The sequence below is a fragment of the Durio zibethinus genome, unplaced genomic scaffold (assembly GCF_047325235.1).
Source record: "Durio zibethinus cultivar Kanyao isolate XHJ-2024 unplaced genomic scaffold, ASM4732523v1 HiC_scaffold_317, whole genome shotgun sequence".
NCBI classification, from domain to species: domain Eukaryota; kingdom Viridiplantae; phylum Streptophyta; class Magnoliopsida; order Malvales; family Malvaceae; genus Durio; species Durio zibethinus.
The window spans coordinates 15,001-20,000 of NW_028322940.1; positions in this window are offsets into that span (position 1 = coordinate 15,001).

Sequence of the window (5,000 nt, forward strand, 5' to 3'; positions counted from 1 at the left end):
CCGGCGATGCTGTCCCGAGTGAAAAAAATGCAGCACCAGCACATGCTGGAGCCAAGCATGTACACCGTGGCTCAAAATCGAACTTCGGCCAAGGCCTCGACCATCAATGGCACATGATGACGCATGGTGATGGCACATGCATCGACCATCATCGGCATAGGCTGCCCTTCGGTACGGGCACTTACCTCGACCGCCATCGGCACAAGCTAGGCCCTGGTGTGGGTTGTTGCCTCGATCACCATCGGCACATGCTGAGCCTTGGTGCGGGCGGTTGCCTCGAGCACCATCGGCAGACCCTGGGCCCTAGTGCGGCCGGTTGCCCCGATAACCATCGGCACACGCTGGGCCCTGGAGCGGGCGGTTGCCTCGATCACCATCGGCACAAGCTGGGCCCTGGTGCGGGCGCTTGCCTCGACCACCATCGGCACACGCTGGGCACTGGTGCGGGCGGTTGCCTCGACCACCATCGGCACACGCTGGGCCCTGGTGCGGGCGCTTGCCTCGACCACCATCGGCACACGCTGGGCCCTGGTGCGGGCGCTTGCCTCGACCACCATCGGCACACGCTGGGCCCTGGTGCGGGCGCTTGCCTCGACCACCATCGGCACACGCTGGGCCCTGGTGCGGTCGGTTGCCTCGAGCAGCATCGGCACACGCTGGGCCCTGGTGCGGGCGGTTGCCTCGATCACCATCGGCACACGCTGGGCCCTGGTGCGACAGGTTGCCTCGAGCACCATCGGCACACGCTCGGCCCTGGTGCGGGCGGTTGCCTCGACCACCATCGGCACACGCTGGGCGCTGGTGCGGTCGGTTGCCTCGACCACCATCGGCACACGCTGGGCCCTGGTGCGGGCGGTTGCCTCGAGCACCATCGGCACACGCTGGGCCCTGGTGCGGGCGGTTGCCTCGACCACCATCGGCACATGCTGGGCCCTGGTGCGGGCGGTTGCCTCGACCACCATCGGCACACGCTGGGCCCTGGTGCGGCAGGTTGGCTCGAGCACCATCGGCACACGCTGGGCCCTGGTGCGGGCGGTTGCCTCGAGCACCATCGGCACACGCTGGGCCCTGGTGCGGGCGGTTGCCTCGAGCACCATCGGCACACGCTGGGCCCTGGTGCGGGCGCTTGCCTCGAGCACCATCGGCACACGCTGGGCCATGGTGCGGGCGGGTGCCTCGAGCACCATCGGCACACACCAGGGCCCTGGTGCGGGCGCTTGCCTCGACCACCATCGGCACACGCTGGGCACTCGTGCGGGCGGTTGCCTCGAGCACCATCGGCACACGCTGGGCCCTGGTGCGGGCGGTAGCCTCGAGCACCATCGGCACACGCTGGGCCCTGGTGCGGGCGCTTGCCTCGACCACCATCGGCACACGCTGGGCACTCGTGCGGGCGGTTGCCTCGAGCACCATCGGCACACGCTGGGCCCTGGTGCGGGCGGTTGCCTCGAGCACCATCGGCACACGCTGGGCCCTGGTGTGGGCGGTAGCCTCGATCACCATCGGCACACGTTGGGCCCTGGTGCGGGCGGTTGCCCCCACCACCATCGGCACACGTTGGGCCCTGGTGCGGGCGCTTGCCTCGACCACCATCGGCACACGCTGGGCCCTGGTGCGGGCGCTTGCCTCGACCACCATCGGCACACGCTGGGCCCTGGTGCGGCAGGTTGCCTCGACCACCATCGGCACACGCTGGGCCCTGGTACGGCAGGTTGCCTCGAGCACCATCGGCACACGCTGGGCCCTGGTGCGGGCGGTTGCGTCGATCACCATCGGCACACGCTGGGCCCTGGTGCGGGCACTTGCCTCGACCACCATCGACACACACTGGGCCCTGGTGCGGGCGGTTGCCTCGACCACCATCGGCACACGCTGGGCCCTGGTGCGGCAGGTTGCCTCGACCACCATCGGCACACGCTGGGCCCTGGTGCGGGCGCTTACCTCGACCACCATCGGCACACGCTGGGCCCTGGTGCGGCAGGTTGCCTCGAGCACCATCGGCACACGCTGGGCCCTGGTGCGGGCGCTTGCCTCGACCACCATCGGCACACGCTGGGCCCTGGTGCGGTCGGTTGCCTCGAGCACCATCGGCACACGCTGGGCCCTGGTGCGGGCGCTTGCCTCGACCACCATCGGCACACGCTGGGCCCTGGTGCGGGCGCTTGCCTCGACCACACGCTGGGCCCTGGTGCGGGCGCTTGCCTCGACCACACGCTGGGCCCTGGTGCGGCAGGTTGCCTCGAGCACCATCGGCACACGCTGGGCCCTGGTGCGGGCGCTTGCCTCGACCACCATCGGCACACGCTGGGCCCTGGTGCGGCAGCTTGCCTCGAGCACCATCGGCACACGCTGGGCCCTGGTGCGGTCGGTTGCTTCGAGCACCATCGGTACACGCTGGGCCCTGGTGCGGGCGGTTGCCTCGATCACCATCGGCACACGCTGGGCCCTGGTGCGACAGGTTGCCTCGAGCACCATCGGCACACGCTGGGCCCTGGTGCGGGCGGTTGCCTCGAGCACCATCGGCACACGCTGGGCGCTGGTGCGGTCGGTTACCTCGAGCACCATCGGCACACGCTGGGCCCTGGTGCACCATCGGCACACGCTGGGCCCTGGTGCGGGCGGTTGCCTCGAGCACCATCGGCACACGCTGGGCCCTGGTGCGGGCGGTTGCCTCGACCACCATCGGCACACGCTGGGCGCTGGTGCGGGCGGTTGCCTCGACCACCATCGGCACACGCTGGGCCCTGGTGCGGCAGGTTGCCTCTGGTGCGGGCGGGTGCCTCGAGCACCATCGGCACACGCTGGGCCCTGGTGCGGGCGGTTGCCTCGAGCACCATCGGCACACGCTGGGCCCTGGTGGGTTTAGGCACATCTTCAAATTTCTGCCGTGCCAATGCCATTTTTATGGCTTGTAAATTCATACAACGGTCCCCTAAGCCTTCACGTGAAGTTTCGTTGGAAGATGACTCGTTTTCTATTTTTCACGATTTTCGAAACTTTTTGCGGTTCGGGATTTTTTAAAATTTTTTTATAAGGATTTTTGGCCCCAAATTTTGTAGGCGTGATCCTTCTATTTTTGTTGGCATGCACAAAAAAATTCAGCTAAAAACTCGAAGTGGAGAAGATTTTGTGACCGTTTGAAAAAAGTGTCCCCATTTCAGACACTTTAACGGCTACTGGTAGCAAACCTGTAAAATCTCAAATGCTCTTTAAGGGGGTGTGAATTCTCAGAGGTTTGATGAGGGATAGGGGGCCAACACAAGGCCAAGTACCAGCACCCATCGCACATCATGTGCGCACACCCCCCCGGCCCCCCTCCCAATCGCCGGAACCCCAATGCCGCCGGTCAGGTTCTCCGGCGGTGCTCCGGCGATGCTCCGGCGATGCTGTCCCGAGTGAAAAAAATGCGGCACCAGTACATGCTGGAGCCAGGCATGTGCACCGTGGCTCAAAATCGAACTTCGGCCAAGGCCTCGACCATCAATGGCACATGATGACGCATGGTGATGGCACATGCATCGACCATCATCGGCATAGGCTGCCCTTCGGTACGGGCACTTGCCTCGACCGCCATGGGCACAAGCTGGGCCCTGGTGTGGGTTGTTGCCTCGATCACAATCGGCACATGCTGAGCCTTGGTGCGGGCGGTTGCCTCGAGCACCATCGGCAGACCCTGGGCCCTGGTGCGGCCGGTTGCCCCGACCACCATCGGCACACGCTGGGCCCTGGTGCGGGCGCTTGCCCCGACCAGCATCGGCACACGCTGGGCCCTGGGGCGGGCGGTTGCCCCCAGCACCATCGGCACACGCTGGGCCCTGGTGCGGGCGGTTCCCTCGACCACCATCGGCACACGTTGGGCCCTGGTGCGGGCGGTTGCCCCCAGCACCATCGGCACACGCTGGGCCCTGGTGCGGGCGCTTGCCCCCAGCACCATCGGCACACGCAGGGCCCTGGTGCGGGCGGTTGCCCCGAACACCATCGGCACAAGCCGGCCCTTGGTGCGGGCTCTTGGCTCGACCACCATCGGCACACGCTGGGCCCTGGTGCGGGCGGTTGCCTCGAACACCATCGGCACACGCCGGCCCTTGGTGCGGCCGGTTGCCTCGACCACCATCGGCACACGCTCGGCCTTGGTGGGGGCGCTTGCCTCGACCACCATCGGCACACGCTGGGCCCTGGTGCGGGCGCTTGCCTCGACCACCATCGGCACACGCTCGGCCTTGGTGCGGGCGCTTGCCTCGACCACCATCGGCACACGCTGGGCCCTGGTGCGGGCGCTTGCCTCGACCACCATCGGCACAAGTCGGCCCTTGGTGCGGGCGGTTGCCTCGAGCACCATCGGCACACGCTGGGCCCTGGTGCGGGCGGTTGCCTCGAGCACCATGGGCACACGCTGGCCCTTGGTGCGGGCTCTTGCCTCGACCACCATCAGCAGAAGATGGCCCCTACGTCGAACACCATCGATACATGCCGGGCCTTGGTGTGGGCACATGCCTCGAGCTGGTGCGGGCGGTTGCCTCGACCACCATCGGCTCGCGTTGGCCCTTGTTGCGGGCACATGCCTCGACCACCATCGGCACCTGCGCACCCTCGGTGTGGGATTTGCTTGTTTGGAAAAAGTGTCCCCGTTTCAGACATTTTAACGTCTACTGGTAGCATATCTGTAAAATCTCTAATGCTCTTTAGGGGGTGGTGGTCCGGCACCCCCTCTCCCCCCCCCCCCACGGGGGGAGTAGGTGTGCGCGATGGGCCTCCCATTGCGTGCACCCCGGCCAACGTCCCTCGAACGAAATACAGGGCGTGCATGCCTTCCGGCGATTTTTGTCCGGCGACTGGTTGCTCCGGTGACCGGCAGGCGCCCATGGCCTCGATCAGCCCGTGCACGCGGCGGATGCTGCCCTAGACCCCAGACCAAGTCCCTGAATCGGGCAACGGCTCCCTGGGGTGGTGCGAGCAGAAGCTGCGGTTGCGGGCTTGGCCCGGCCAAGTCTCTCGGTATT